The following is a 17,263-nucleotide window of genomic DNA, read 5'->3' as shown; positions in this document are numbered from 1 at the left end:
CATTATATGGCCTTCACTGTGACGCACTCTGCATTATATGGCCCTCACTGTGATGCATCTGCATTATATGGCCTTCACTGTGACGCACTCTGCATTATATGGCCCTCACTGTGATGCATCTGCATTATATGGCCTTCACTGTGACGCACTCTGCATTATATAGCCCTCACTGTGATGCATCTGCATTATATGGCCTTCACTGTGACGCACTCTGCATTATATGGCCCTCACTGTGGTGCATCTGCATTATATGGCCTTCACTGTGACGCACTCTGCATTATATGGCCCTCACTGTGATGCATCTGCATTATATGACCCTCACTGTGACGCACTCTGCATTATATGGCCCTCACTGTGGAGCACTTTGCATTATATGGCCCTCACTGTGGAGCACTTTGCATTATATGACCTTCACTGTGACGCACTCTGCATTATATGGCCCTCACTGTGGAGCACTTTGCATTATATGACCCTCACTGAGACACACTCTGCATTATATGGACAAACATAAATGCCACTGGTGTTTATCAATACTTAACCCTCTGGTGAGGTACAGCGAAGAGGCCCTAAGTAAGTCAGCTGAGCTCTTAGGGGTGCTGTGCTGTGCTAGCAAAGGGGAGCATAATTAATGAGGCCAGGGGTGCTGTGCTGAATGAGGGGTGCTAACTGTGCTGGGAAAGGGGTGCATAATGAATGAGGGGTGCTAACTGTGCTGGATAAGGGGTTCATAATGAGGTCAGGGGAGCTATTCTGGAAGTGGGGTGCTGGATGAGGCTAGGGATGCTGTGCTGGAAAAGTGGTACTAGATGAGGCCAGGGGTGCTGTGCTGAGAGGGGAGCTGTTCTGTGAGGTGGGCAGTGAAGGGGGCAGTATGTGGTGCTGTGAGGTGGGCAGCAACTGGATCCGTCTGTGTGTGTGCTCTATGTGTGTACATGTAGCTATATATGTATCTATCTATCTATCTAGAGAGAGAGGGAGGGAGATGTAATAGATATGTTAATATGTGGGCAAATTAATCACAATTTTTTTACTCTACCAGACTCCTAGAGGAAGAAAGAAGAGGGAGGAAGAAAGGAAAGGGAGGAACACCTAAGAGGTAAGTGAAAACTGAGTATCATGTATGAAGAGGTGGATGAGAGTGTCTGCAGAGTGTAGTGTGGTGGTATTATATGCTAGGGGGCCCCAGCCAAAATCTTGCCTAGGGTACCAAATTGGTTAGGGACGGCTCTGGCCGGGGCTGTTGTAAGCAGCCGATGTGCAGATGTGCAGGCTAGGGGGGGTTAGTGTGGGGGCTAGTAGCTGGTGTGAAGTGGGGGTTGGTATGGGGCCTAGTACCAGCGACTGGGCACGAGGGGGGGTGGCCGCAATATCACCAGCCCACAGTAGTGCCCCTTGTAACAGTGCCCCTATACATAGCCCACAGTAGTAGTGACCCTTGTAGTAGTGCCCCCTATTCATTGCCCACAAGAGGAATAGTGCCCCCAATACATTGGCCACAAAAAAAATGCTCATTGTATTAGTGCCCACAGTATATTAGTAGTGCCCCTTGTAGTAGTGCCCACAGTAGTTGTAGTGCCCATAGTAGTAGTTGCCACAGTAGTAGTACTGCCCAGAGTAGTAGTGCCTACAGTAGTAGTGCCCCTTGTAGTAATGCCCAGAGTAGTAGTCGTGTCCCTTGAAGTAGAGCCCCTTACACATAAACACACACAGACTGACACACACAAAAACATACTTATCTGAAGTCTCACTCCTTTGCCTGTTGTCATCTGCCAGCTCATGACGTCTCTCCCAACACCCATTGCAGGAGCCAGGAGGTGCAGCTCAGGAGTTTGCTCTGTCTTTCGACTGGAGGGAGGGTGCCCCCGGGCACCTGCTGGTAACACAATCTCAGCGGATTCTGGGCATATGGAGAAAGCAGCGACAGCGCCTTCGCCATATACCTCTCGCCAGTGGGTCAATGCTGGAAGTGCCAGTATGCCATGCCGTTGTATACCGGCACACTTCGAGCACTGTGTATGTGTGCGTGTATGTGTGTGTGTATATATATATATGTATATATTAGGGGTGTGCACCGGCCACTTTTCGTGTTTTGGTTTTGGATCTGGATCTTTCTTCGTGTTTTGGATCTGGATTGGTTTTGCCAAAACCACCCTTCCGTGTTTTGGGTTCTGGGTTTTGTGTTTTGGATCTGTATTTTTTTTTTAAAAAGCATAAAAACAGCTAAAATCACAGAATTTGTTGGTTTCTCTGCTCCTATGCTATTATTAACCTCAATAACCTTAATTTCCACTCATTTCCAGTCTATTCTGAACACCTCACACCTCACAATAGTGTTTTCATGTCCAAAAGGTTGCACCGAGGTAGCTGGATGACTATGCTAAGCGACACGAGTGGGCGGCACAAACACGTGACCCATCTAGGAGTGACACTGCAGTGGCAGACAGGATGGCAGTTAGAAAAACTAGGCCCCAAACTGAACATAATGCAAAGAAAAAAAAGAAGTGCAAGATGGAATTGTCCTTGGGCCCTCCCACCCACCCTTATGTTGTATAAACAGGACATGCACACTTTAACAAATCAATCATTTCAGCGCCAGGGTCTGCCACACAACTGTGGCTGAAATGATTGGTTCGTTTGGGCCCCCACAAAACAAGCTGGCAATTAATGTGTCCCTGCACAAACTGGCTCTACGGAGGCAAGATGTCATCCTCATCCTCCTCATCCACCGATTCCTCACCCTCTTCAGTGTGTACATCCTCATCCTCACAAAGTATTAACTCGTCCCCACTTGAATCCACCACCACAGGTCCCTCTGTACCTTCTGGAGGCTGGTCTGCCTGGAAGAGCTGATAATTCATTTTGATGAACATCATCTTCTCCACATTCTGTGGAAGCAACCTCCTACGCCTTTCGCTGACAAGGTTCCCGGCTGCACTAAACACTCTTTCGGAGTACACACTGGAGGGGGGGCAACTCAGGTAAAATAGAGCCAGCTTGTACAGGGGCCTCCAAATTGCCTCTTTTTCCTGCCAGTACAGGTATGGACTGTCTGACATGCCTACTTGGATGCTGTCACCGATGTAATCCTCCACCATTCTGTCAATGGTGACAGTATCATATGCAGTGACAGTAGACATGTCAGAAATTGTTGCCAGGTCCTTCAGTCCGGACCAGATGTCCAAACTTGGTCCTGCCTGCCCTGCATCACCGCCAGCGGGTTGCTTAGGATACCTAAGTTTTTTCCTGGCAGCCCCAGTTGCGGGAGAAAATGAAGAAGGAGCCGTTGACGTGTCACGTTCCGCTTCAGCTGACAGTGTGTTCACCAGCAGGTCTTTGCACCTCTGCAGGCTTGTGTCGGCCGGAAAGAGAGACACCACATAGGCTTTAAACCTAGGATCAAGCACGGTGGCCAAAATGTAGTGGTCTGATTTCAACAGATTGACCACCCTGGAATCCTGGCAAAGCGAATGAAGGGCTTCATCCACAAGTCCCACATGCCGAGCGGAATCGCTCCGTCTTAGCTCCTCCTTCACTTTCTCCAGCTGCTTCTGCAAAAGCCTGATGAGGGGAATGACCTGACTCAAGCTGGCTGTGTCTGAACTGACTTCACGTGTGGCAAGTTCGAAGGGCTGGAGAACCTTGCACAACACGGAAATCATTCTCCACTGCGCTTGAGTCAGGTGCATACCCCCTCCTTTGCCTATGTCATAGGTGGATGTATAGGCTTGTATGGCCTTTTGCTGCTCCTCCATCCTCTGAAGCATTTAGAGGGTTGAGTTCCACCGCGTCACAACCTCTTGCTTCAGGTGATGGCGGGGCAGGTTCAAGAGTGTTTGCTGGCGCTCCAGTCTTCGGCACGCAGTCGCTGAATGGCGAAAGTGGCCAGAAATTTTTCGGGCCACCCAAAGCGTCTCCTGCACGCCCCTGTCGCTTTTCAGAAAATTCTGCACCACCAAGTTTATTGTGTGAGCAAAACATGGGACGTGCTGGAATTTGCCCAGATGTAATGCCCGCACAATATTGGTGGCGTTGTCAGATATCACAAATCCCCAGGAGAGTCTAAGTGGGGTAAGCCACTGGGCGATGATTTCCCTCAGTTTCTCTAAGAGGTTGTCGGCGGTGTGCCTCTTACTGAAACCGGTGATACACAGCGTAGCCTGCCTTGTAACGAGCTGGCGTTTCTGAGATGCTGCTACTGGTGACGCTGCTGCTGTTGCTGCGTAAGGTGATACATCTACCCAGTGGGCTGTCACAGTCATATAGTCCTTAGTCTGCCCTGTTCCACTTGTCCACATGTCCGTGGTTAAGTGGACATTGTGTACAACGGCATTTTTCAGGACACTGAGGACACTTTTTCTGACGTTTCTGTACAGTCTCGGTATCGCCTGCCTAGTGAAGTGGAATCTAGACGGGATTTGGAACCGGGGACACACTACCTCCATCAATTGTCTAAATCCCACTGCACTAATGGCGGATACCGGACGCACGTCTAACACCAACATAGCAGTCAAGGCCTCAGTTATACGTTTTGCTTCAGGATGACTGCTGTCGTACTTCATCCTCCTCGCTAAGGACTGTTGGAGGGTCAATTGTTTAGTAAAAGTAGTGGTGTTCCTACTTCCTCTCTGGGATGATGAACGACTCCCAGCAGCAGCAACAGCAGCAGCGGCAGCAGTAGGCGTAGCAATGCAGGATCCTCCAGAGGAATCCCGGATAGGAGAGTCAGTCATGCCAGTGACATGGCCTGCAGGACTACTTCCGATCCTGACTAAGGAGGAAATTGACGAGGAGGGAGTTGACGGTGTGGTTTGCAGGCGCTTGGATACAACAGGACAACGGGATTTAGGTGTCCCTGGACTGCTTACGGTCTTAGCCAAAGTTTCTGAACTTGACAGTAACTTTTTATGAACGCGCTGCAGGTGCCGTATAAGGGAGGATGTTCCTAGGTGGTTGACGTCCCTACCCCTACTTATTTCACCTTTACATATGGTACATATGGCAAGACAGTTGTTGTCCGGATTTGGATAGAAATATTGCCAGACCAAAGAGGTGGAATGTTTGGTCTTCTGCCCAGGCATGACCGTGATGGGCTTTTTCATCCCACGGACAACAACTGTCTCCCCCGGAGCCTGATTTAAACAAAACACATCACCATCAGAATCCTCCTCGCCAACTTCCTCCTCAGCGCCAGCTACACCAGTATCCTCATCCTGTTGTACTTCAACAGTGACATCTTCAATTTGCATATCAGCAAGTGGACTGTGGGTGCTCCTTTCAGCACTTGCAGGGGGCGTGCAAATGGTGGAAAGAGCCACCTCTTCACGTCCAGTGCTGGGAAGGTCAGGCATCGCAACCACCACCACACTTGGACTCTCCTTGGGGATTTGTGATATCTTCTTAGAAAGCACAGTTCTTCGCTGTGCTTTTGCCAGCTTAACTCTTTTGATTTTTTTAGTGGGAGGAGGGCTTCCATCGTCATGTGAAGCTGAACCACTAGTCATGAACATACTAGGGATCGACCTTAGCCGTTCCTTGCCACTCCGTGTCGTAAATGGCATATTGGCAAGTTTACGTTTCTCTTCAGCTGATTTAAATGTCTTTTTCAAGGTCATTTTCCTGAACTTTGCCATTTGGGATTGTATGTGCCCTCTACTATGACATTGGGCATCGGCCTTGGCAGACGACGTTGATGGCATGTTATCGTCTATGTCATGACTAGTGGCAGCAGCTTCAGCACTAGGAGGAAGTGGTTCTTGATCTTTCTCTATTTTATTTTTATCGGAGAAAGTTTGGTCCTCCATTTATGTTATATCGATTTGATATATACGTGCGGCTAAACACAGAAAATAATTTTTTTTTTGGTTTGGACTGGAGTGTACTTTGTGGGTTACAGCACCCTTTAACGGTCAAGCCAGCCGGCCCTTTACTTATGACACAGGCGCACTCTTGGCACTACTTTGTTGATGCACGTGCGGCTACTGCGCACACAATTCACAAACACAGAAAATAATTTTTTTTTGGTTTGGACTGGAGTGTACTTTCGGGGGTTACAGCACCCTTAACGGTCAAGCCAGCCGGCCCTTTACTTATGACACAGGCGCACGCTTGGCACTACTTTGTTGATGCACGTGCGGCTACTGCGCACACAATTCACAAACACAGAAAATAATTTTTTTTTGGTTTGGACTGGAGTGTACTTTCGGGGGTTACAGCACCCTTTAACGGTCAAGCCATCCGGCCCTTTACTTATGACACAGGGGCACGCTTGGCACTACTTTGTTGATGCACGTGCGGCTACTGCGCACACAATTCACAAACACAGAAAATAATTTTTTTTTGGTTTGGACTGGAGTGTACTTTCGGGGGTTACAGCACCCTTTAACGGTCAAGCCAGCCGGCCCTTTACTTATGACACAGGCGCACGCTTGGCACTACTTTGTTGATGCACGTGCGGCTACTGCGCACACAATTCACAAACACAGAAAATAATATTTTTTTTGGTTTGGACTGGAGTGTACTTTGGGGGTTACAGCACCCTTTAACGGTCAAGCCAGCCGGCCCTTTACTTATGACACAGGCGCACGCTTGGCACTACTTTGTTGATGCACGTGCGGCTACTGCGCACACAATTCACAAACACAGAAAATAATATTTTTTTGGTTTGGACTGGAGTGTACTTTCGGGGGTTACAGCACCCTTTAACAGTCAAGCCAGCCGGCCCTTTACTTATGACACAGGCGCACGCTTGGCACTACTTTGTTGATGCACGTGCGGCTACTGCGCACACAATTCACAAACACAGAAAATAATATTTTTTTTGGTTTGGACTGGAGTGTACTTTGGGGGTTACAGCACCCTTTAACGGTCAAGCCAGCCGGCCCTTTACTTATGACACAGGCGCACGCTTGGCACTACTTTGTTGATGCACGTGCGGCTACTGCGCACACAATTCACAAACACAGAAAATAATTTTTTTTTTGGTTTGGACTGGAGTGTACTTTGGGGGTTACAGCACCCTTTAACGGTCAAGCCAGCCGGCCCTTTACTTATGACACAGGCGCACGCTTGGCACTACTTTGTTGATGCACGTGCGGCTACTGCGCACACAATTCACAAACACAGAAAATAATATTTTTTTTGGTTTGGACTGGAGTGTACTTTGGGGGTTACAGCACCCTTTAATGGTCAAGCCAGCCTGCCCTTTACTTATGACACAGGCGCACGCTTGGCACTACTTTGTTGATGCACGTGCGGCTACTGCGCACACAATTCACAAACACAGAAAATAATATTTTTTTTGGTTTGGACTGGAGTGTACTTTGGGGGTTACAGCACCCTTTAATGGTCAAGCCAGCCGGCCCTTTACTTATGACACAGGCGCACGCTTGGCACTACTTTGTTGATGCACGTGCGGCTACTGCGCACACAATTCACAAACACAGAAAATAATTTTTTTTTTGGTTTGGACTGGAGTGTACTTTGTGGGTTACAGCACCCTTTAACGGTCAAGCCAGCCGGCCCTTTACTTATGACACAGGCGCACTCTTGGCACTACTTTGTTGATGCACGTGCGGCTACTGCGCACACAATTCACAAACACAGAAAATAATTTTTTTTTGGTTTGGACTGGAGTGTACTTTCGGGGGTTACAGCACCCTTAACGGTCAAGCCAGCCGGCCCTTTACTTATGACACAGGCGCACGCTTGGCACTACTTTGTTGATGCACGTGCGGCTACTGCGCACACAATTCACAAACACAGAAAATAATTTTTTTTTGGTTTGGACTGGAGTGTACTTTCGGGGGTTACAGCACCCTTTAACGGTCAAGCCATCCGGCCCTTTACTTATGACACAGGCGCACGCTTGGCTCTACTTTGTTGATGCACGTGCGGCTACTGCGCACACAATTCACAAACACAGAAAATAATTTTTTTTTTGGTTTGGACTGGAGTGTACTTTCGGGGGTTACAGCACCCTTAACGGTCAAGCCAGCCGGCCCTTTACTTATGACACAGGTGCACGCTTGGCACTACTTTGTTGATGCACGTGCGGCTACTGCGCACACAATTCACAAACACAGAAAATAATTTTTTTTTTGGTTTGGACTGGAGTGTACTTTCGGGGGTTACAGCACCCTTAACGGTCAAGCCAGCCGGCCCTTTACTTATGACACAGGCGCACGCTTGGCACTACTTTGTTGATGCACGTGCGGCTACTGCGCACACAATTCACAAACACAGAAAATAATTTTTTTTTTGGTTTGGACTGGAGTGTACTTTCGGGGGTTACAGCACCCTTAACGGTCAAGCCAGCCGGCCCTTTACTTATGACACAGGCGCACGCTTGGCACTACTTTGTTGATGCACGTGCGGCTACTGCGCACACAATTCACAAACCCAGAAAATAATTTTTTTTTTGGTTTGGACTGGAGTGTATTTTCGGGGGTTACAGCACCCTTAACGGTCAAGCCAGCCGGCCCTTTACTTATGACACAGGCGCACGCTTGGCACTACTTTGTTGATGCACGTGCGGCTACTGCGCACACAATTCACAAACACAGAAAATAATTTTTTTTTGGTTTGGACTGGAGTGTACTTTCGGGGGTTACAGCACCCTTTAACGGTCAAGCCAGCCGGCCCTTTACTTATGACACAGGCGCACTCTTGGCACTACTTTGTTGATGCACGTGCGGCTACTGCGCACACAATTCACAAACACAGAAAATAATTTTTTTTTGGTTTGGACTGGAGTGTACTTTCGGGGGTTACAGCACCCTTAACGGTCAAGCCAGCCGGCCCTTTACTTATGACACAGGCGCACGCTTGGCACTACTTTGTTGATGCACGTGCGGCTACTGCGCACACAATTCACAAACACAGAAAATAATTTTTTTTTGGTTTGGACTGGAGTGTACTTTCGGGGGTTACAGCACCCTTTAACGGTCAAGCCATCCGGCCCTTTACTTATGACACAGGCGCACGCTTGGCTCTACTTTGTTGATGCACGTGCGGCTACTGCGCACACAATTCACAAACACAGAAAATAATTTTTTTTTTGGTTTGGACTGGAGTGTACTTTCGGGGGTTACAGCACCCTTAACGGTCAAGCCAGCCGGCCCTTTACTTATGACACAGGTGCACGCTTGGCACTACTTTGTTGATGCACGTGCGGCTACTGCGCACACAATTCACAAACACAGAAAATAATTTTTTTTTTGGTTTGGACTGGAGTGTACTTTCGGGGGTTACAGCACCCTTAACGGTCAAGCCAGCCGGCCCTTTACTTATGACACAGGCGCACGCTTGGCACTACTTTGTTGATGCACGTGCGGCTACTGCGCACACAATTCACAAACACAGAAAATAATTTTTTTTTTGGTTTGGACTGGAGTGTACTTTCGGGGGTTACAGCACCCTTAACGGTCAAGCCAGCCGGCCCTTTACTTATGACACAGGCGCACGCTTGGCACTACTTTGTTGATGCACGTGCGGCTACTGCGCACACAATTCACAAACACAGAAAATAATATTTTTTTTGGTTTGGACTGGAGTGTACTTTCGGGGGTTACAGCACCCTTAACGGTCAAGCCAGCCGGCCCTTTACTTATGACACAGGCGCACGCTTGGCACTACTTTGTTGATGCACGTGCGGCTACTGCGCACACAATTCACAAACACAGAAAATAATTTTTTTTTGGTTTGGACTGGAGTGTACTTTCGGGGGTTACAGCACCCTTTAACGGTCAAGCCAGCCGGCCCTTTACTTATGACACAGGCGCACGCTTGGCACTACTTTGTTGATGCACGTGCGGCTACTGCGCACACAATTCACAAACACAGAAAATATATTATTTTTTTAGCACTTGGGGGGAGCGCCCCTGATGGACAGAGCACCCCCTGGACAACACTACAGCTCTCCTTTAGGACTGGGACACTGCACAGGACTTTGGAGTGGACACAGCCCCTATGGAGAACTGACTGCACAACACAGTCCAGCCAGCCCCTATGGACTTTAAAGTAGTGGACACAGCCCCTATTAACAACAGCAGCACAGCACAACACAGCCAGCCCCTATGGACTTTGAAGTAGTGGACAACAGCAGCACTACACTACACTACACTACACAGCCCTAACTCCCACCCTCCCTCTTCACTGTCCACAGCCGAGTGAGAAAATGGCGCCGACGCGGGTACCTTATATAGGATCCAAAACCCGCGAGACTCGGAAGGCGGGATGATGTTTTGCCTCGATTTCAGATCCGAGTCAGGCGGGAAAAGTCGAGCCTGACTCGGATCGGGGGGGCTCGGGGGGGTTCGGATTTCAGAAATCCGAACCCGCTCACCCCTAGTATATATATATATATATACATACAGACACTCTCACACATGAACACAAACTCAAACAAAATACATAATCAATATCAAACTGAAACATCATTAATTACTAGTACTGTTCCGGCATGGGTTAAATTAGAAGACAGAAAAGAAAATATACGATAAATATAGTTGGATGCAAAAATATACAAGTCTCAGCAGTTCAAGGACTATTAATACATACACCCCTTAACACAAATTTACATCAGAAAAAAAATAATAAATTGGGATAAACCCATGACCAATATTTACCAAGTATCTGATGACAGCATTCACATCAAACCTTCTTCACAAAAGAAAACTAATTTCACATTCATCACACATTACCTGCACTTGACAAGAACAAGAACTTCTATCACCTATGCAAACTAACACAGGCTAACAAACATGGCTGAGGGGAGGAGCCAAAGAAGCAAAGAATCATGGGGAAAACATGACAAAGAAGGGAGTCCCTGAATCAACATCCATCTGACATGAGAAACTAATCAGGGGAGATAAGATAACACCATCTACAGATAGAGATAAGTTTGTTTGAAAAAATTAGATATTTATCTCCAAAAACCGTTATATAAATATGATCTGGAGAAAAGTCCCATTGGTCACAATGGCAGAAACTGTTATTTTAATAAACTGTGAAAAGTTAGAGAAAACATAGATTCCTCCCAAGTTTTCACTGCACTTAAATATGGAGAAAACATAATTATCACATTTCCTGCTTTTATGCTGAAAAATTAGATAATTATGTTTATTAAATATCCCCCCAAGTTTGAGAACTGCTTCTCAGATCCAGAATCACAAGTGAAATAATTAGAGTCACCTGTGGATCTTTTAAAATAAGTTGGCCAGTAATGAATACACCTGTGCACCTGCAAGGAGATATGGAAAATATGCACTGTTCCCGGGACCAGTCACTTGATTGACAGTTACCATGTCTGTCAACATTAGAATGTCAAGAAGGTTCAAAATGCCGACTGTCACCTAGTTATCCGATTTCAGTTAGCCTTGTAAAGATGCCATGCACAACATGTACAATAATGAAAGCCAATCTTCCATTTTAATGTGTAACCTTGTGCACTGTTTACTTATGTCTCCATAGTGATTTATTGTTTGGAACAAACTTCCATATAAATGTAATTGCAGGGCCATATACCTGACTTTATTTTTTTAGATTTGTTTTTATTAAGATTTAAGGAAATCAATTACTTTACCTTAGCCCAGTCTCAGGGGGAATGCAGTTCTCCTGATTTCTGGAGGACCACAGTATGGAAGCGGGGTATGTAATCAGGAAGCCGACGGCCGAAATGCCGACTGCTGGCTTCCTGACTGTCAAATCCCAGCAGGGGTCTAATGATAGGCGTCGAAATCCCGATGGCTATCATTATCTCTACGCCGGGAGCCCGACGCCCGGCATACCGAATGAAGGTAAGCCGGACGGCGGGAGTGAACAGCCGCGAGGGGGGGAGGTTAGGTTTAGGGGCTCCAGGGGGGGACTTATGGTTAGGCACCCCCCTCCCCCCCAGGAAGGTTAGGGTTAGGCACTAGGGGGGGGAGGTTAGGGTTAGGCACCCCTAGAGGAGGGTTAGGGTGCAGGAGAGGGTTAGGGTTAGTTAATTTACTTACCCCGTTGGGATCTTCACTTCCGGTCTTCTGGAGTCGGGATTTGAACCGCCGGACTTAGGTCATACTTATTCCGGAAGGGATAATAGTGAGGGATAAATTACTTACAGCAGAGGCTCCCGAACTCCACTATTATAATCAAGTTATGAGCACAGGTGACTTAATTAGTTTGTTCAAAAACAGAGTAGATAGAGGTTGTCTTGGATGGCACACTATATTTAGTTAAAATATAACTTTTATTATGGTTCAATAAAAATATGAATTTTTCAGCAAAATATTTAAATATTTCCACAAACAAACACATATTCGTAAATACATATAAGGAATATAGAGAAAATAGTGGATATAGTGCCAGTACTTGTAATTTAGTGAGTTAAAAAAGTTAGTGCAGTGTACAGATGCAGCAAATAAGCCTAAGAATGATTTAAGCGTCAGCTACGGGGTCAATAGTAAAATACTAGTGTAAGTATTTGAGAAACCATGGGCAAAGTGTAAATTGACAATTGAGCGACAAGTTTTCTACCTAAAATAAATGTAACTGCAATGTGATAAAATTAAACCTTGAACATACAATAATTTGTATCTGGTGAATACCACGTGCTAGTGCAAAAAACAATGTAACATTATATAGGATATTTAGATAAATCCAATATCTTAAACAAATGGGTAATACAATCCTATTAAACACATAATAAATACCTGGTGAGATCAAAAAGTGCCAGTGCAATAAATACTAATATAAAAATATAGCAATTTATTTAAGAGCAAAGAAAGGAAATCCACCTGGGTGGCTGGTAGAATCCCTTTAAAATAACATAAAAAATATAACAAAAGGCAGTGTAAACAGATTACAATAAAAAGTTGGCAGATTAAAATTATAGCATCTTATCTGAATATGTAAAAGAGGTAATATTCCAAAGTTCATGAAGTATACAGCAAACACGCCCAACGCGTTTCATCTTATTACTTCATCAAGGGGATCATATAAGGAATAATAAAGAAAAATGTGATGAGACCCGGCAGTATCTGGAAGGCTTCGCTGAAGCCGGAAAGGCACCGCTGTGTCACCATTGCCGGCAATGGGGCCCGCATCGTTCTCACCATCTAAAAGATGGCGAGAGCGATGCTGTAAAAACAGCGCTAATCTAAGATTACCGCTGTTTACTAAATAAAGATACCTGGCATAACCCCTTTAGCGTGCGCTACAGGGGTTATTTTTCGTTTGTAAATGGGGCCCATAGTCTTTAGATAACAAATCCTAGTTTATATCCTTCTAACGATCCCTTTGAGGGGGAAGCATTCAGAGGTGCCAGCCAGTCATTCTTATTACCACATAATTATCTACAATCATACATTCATTATCTCCCCTTTAAGTGAGACTTGGATAAAAAGAGTATATCCGTGATGTGATGCTGTTTATTGTTATGTAGAAATATTCCCTTCATATACTAAAAGTACGAAATTTTGTCCCAGAGAGTATATAGTTATTGTTTGTAGCAAATTGTGGGGTTCATCCAACTAGTAAGATTCTCACAGTGCTGCATAATCACTTGCGTATGCTCCTGGTGTATCTAGTGAATAATGTATTATCTATAGCTTACACTTTATGCATTTCAGATGGAGAATGGTATCTGATTATAATATCTTCGTTAGTAACCAGATGTTTAGATAGTGTTAATTACATAGCATTCAAAGGTAATCGAGATCAATTTGCTTTAACACTAATGCTGGCCATACATGCTACAATTATCGGGGCGATCTGCCCGATATCCGCGGATCACCACAAGAGTATACGCAAGTGATTATGCGAGTAAATTAGCAGCACTGCGAGAATCTTACTAGGTGGATCCAAATTTTTCTTTATTATTCCTTATGTGTATTCACGAATATATGTTTGTTTGTGGAAAGTTTTAAATATTGTTGTCCTAAATCATCACCTCCAATACAATATTAACAATATATTAACAATAAAACTATATAATGATATATGGAATATAGGGCCTAATTCAGCCTGCTCGCGAGCGCAGGACACTCGCAAGCGGGTCGATGGTGCCCTAATGCGCATGCGCACGACGGAGGGAGCTCTGTCGTGCGCATGCGCGAGACCCGCATAGCGACAGCCAAGCTGCCACTATGGGTCTCGCACCAAAGGGGGCGTGCTGTCAATGGTGACTGACAGCACGCCCCCTTTGGTGGGAGTGCTAGGGGCGTTGCTGCCCAGACGGAGGCGTTCCCATGGGAACGCCTTCCGTCTGGGTCCGGCCCCACTGACATCACTAGTGATGTCAGTGGGAGTGCTCTCGGCTCTGATAGAGCCAAAAGCGCTCCTGGGCTTGCGGCAGCGAGACCCTACCGCAGGGTCTCGTTGCAAGCCCGATGGTCGCGATGGTCTTGACCATCGCGACCATCTTTTTGGCCGCTCGCATAAGCTGTGGGTGGTCACCCACAGCTATGCGAGCGGCCAGGAGGCCGATCCATTTTTAGGTAGGAGGGCCCTGATTCAGAGCGAGCGCTCTGGTCAGAGCGTCCGGCTCTGAATCAGGCCCATAGATTAATATATGACTGGTGCAGTAGTTGTTCTTTTGTCTTTGAGGACTTAATTAGTACCTCAGCCAATTTGATTAAACCATCTGGTCTGAAGCATGGATGTACTTAAAACATGGACTGTAATGGCAGAGTTTAGGAAGCTCGGACTTACAGCAACTTCTCTCTGCTGCTCTATGATGAAACACCTTTGGGAGGGATATATGAGTAATATATACTGTATGTAACCCTTTCTGTGTATGTGTCTCTCTATGTAATCCCCCTGTATTTGCATTTGTTTCTATGTGTGACCTTACTTGTATATGTGTGGTGCCCTGGGGGCATCAATGAGTAGAGATGGATATCAGAAGCACAGCATTGAATGGTTGTCCAGCAATGTGGTGATTACTAGCCATTGCAACAAAACCATCCGATGGTATAACATCAATGGTTATACAGTACTATGAACAGCATAACCATTCAGAGCTTTGCACATCACTCCTTCCGGGTGTCTGCAGTGGCATAGAAGCTGTCAGCTATTGGATGGGTATCAGAAAGCTGTATCTGATAGCTGGCAACTGTCAAATACCCGCATGTATGATAGCAAAAGTACTTCCATCTGATTTTTATCCAAAGCACAAAGATGAAACCAGATACAAAACACAGGGGTCCGTGCATAGCTCTACATACAAACATTACTCACAGTATTGATCCAGTGTTTGCAGAAACTAAAATCTATTCTTTGGGGCCTGATTCAGAGGCGGATGCAGGTGCGATTGCGCCTTTATGCAAGTGTCACCACCGATTGTCAGCCTACTGAGATGCCCACTGGCACTGCCACTATTGCTTTGTAGCAGTACTAAAGGTGCCCACACACATACCGACTTTTCACCCAATTTGGCCGATTTTGACAAATCGTGACGACAGATCATGTAAAAAATGGGCAAATCGTGAGATTCTACTCTTGATCACGATGCCGATGCTTGTCCCCGCTCGTCGTACCTCGCATCTTCAGATCTGACGTGCTGTAGGTCAGATTAGCCAATCTGCGATACAATGCACTGGCTGCAAGATAGATCTTAAATCAGATTGAACATTTTTAACTCCAAATCATGACCACGACTGCCTAGGGAGAGTTCAGGTAGATTTCAGGGGAAATCGTGTACATCGGCTGATTGGGAGCAAGCCGGTATGTGTGTGGGCACCTTAAGCCGTAGCAGCACCATCGGTCACAAAATCGAGGATTGCACCCTGATAGGTGCAATTTCGACGTTTGAACATGGCTTCCTGTGTCAGTGCAACTGCGCCTTTAGACAACACAACATGCCCGCGACACTCCTGCGCCTGGCTAGCCCCTGCTGTTAGTAGCTTGGAGCGCCCACTGAATTAATCTCCCTGCATCCAAATTCGTTCTGTGTCTCCGAGAGATAGCCATCAGGACGCATGCACACACTTAAAATATCATTCCCTTGCGTCTGACATCGCCACTGCGTCCAGCTCTGAATGGGGCCCTTAATGAACAGATCCCATGGATGTAAATCCTTGGTAATCTAACCTTTTTGCTATTTCTGTTCTAAAAAACTATTTTAGTTATAGGTTTGGCATTTAATAATCGAGTTGATGTATTGTTAAAGCACATTGTAAAAGAACACCTATGCAAATAAAGGCTGTTAAGCCCAGGTCATCATATATTATAAATTATAACGGAGTTTCCGAATCAAAGATGGAAACTTAAATGATACAATTTAGGAAAAAAATATTTAGATACATTTTTTTAAAATAATAGGTTTTGGGTTCTTTAGCATCTTACGTTTTACAGTCACACAATGTAGAATAAACATGCAATCCACTATGCCCACCTGCCTACGGTCGAATACCCACTGGCGTTAATTTCAATCCAGGAAAATGCATTTAAACTTTAGGTAATATATAATTTATATGATCAGTTCTATTCACTGTACAGTGAGGACAGCTGAGCACCAAAGCACGTTACAGGAAACAAGCAATGTCAGTGTCTTTGTAAACCTTATCTCACGTACAGTCATACTGTATCATATTCCTACGGTTTTCACAATTTCTTAATTTTCTCTAATTGAATAGAACACTATATAATTTTGCATCATAATTCATATATTGATAAATAAACATGAAGCCTTGCAGTTTGATGCAACTTACCATATTGTTTTCAGGCTTCTGATCCGTGACCGTTAACGTTAAAGCTTCATTTCCTTCTGTGCCATTTGTTGTGCATAATGCAAACGCCTTTTGCAGCCCCTTTGTGGTGAGCTATCCGAGGGAGGTGAACGCTGTACTCTGAATGTGCAGCAAAGCCAAGGAGTCTATATAATGCTTACTAAACCTGACAAACAGGAAAAGTTGCTATTCATACTTCCTTAAAGTTGATTATAAAATTTGAATATTTGATTTCTTGCTCTGCATTTGATTTGGTTTTACTATGTTCATTCATCTGTAAGGTGCAACAGTGCCCCATACTGGTGAAAAACAGAACATGCACAACAGAGACATACAGAGCAGACACAATACTGTAAGATGTTAACAAGGGAGGGAAAGGCTCTGTTTGTGAACAACTATAATTGGGGGTACGCATTAGGAGGTGCGAATATAATTAGCACTCGGGGAAAAAAAAATCAAAATGTATCATATACAGTATTTTTTTTTTCCAATCTGCTGCTCCTAAGAGAGAGAAATTGATTCTTACAATATTACCTAACAAAAATAAAAAAGGAGCA

The 17,263-nt window shown here is 45.4% G+C and overlaps 1 protein-coding gene across 1 annotated transcript in view; it reads right to left on the bottom strand.

Annotated features, from left to right (window-relative positions):
- The window catches only part of LOC148535451 (galactoside alpha-(1,2)-fucosyltransferase 2-like), a 57,468-nt gene extending 40,638 nt beyond the window's left edge, over positions 1 to 16,830 (bottom strand). The window contains exon 1 of the mRNA XM_088462564.1: positions 16,689 to 16,830. The gene's annotated coding sequence lies outside the window, so the exon portion shown is untranslated. The remainder of the gene's footprint in view (positions 1 to 16,688) is intronic.
- Positions 16,831 to 17,263: the final 433 nt, after the last annotated feature.

This window comes from Taudactylus pleione, unplaced genomic scaffold (assembly GCF_031769625.1).
Source record: "Taudactylus pleione unplaced genomic scaffold, aTauple2 ptg000051l, whole genome shotgun sequence".
In the NCBI taxonomy this organism is placed as follows: domain Eukaryota; kingdom Metazoa; phylum Chordata; class Amphibia; order Anura; family Myobatrachidae; genus Taudactylus; species Taudactylus pleione.
This window is presented reverse-complemented; position numbering and strand designations above follow the sequence as displayed.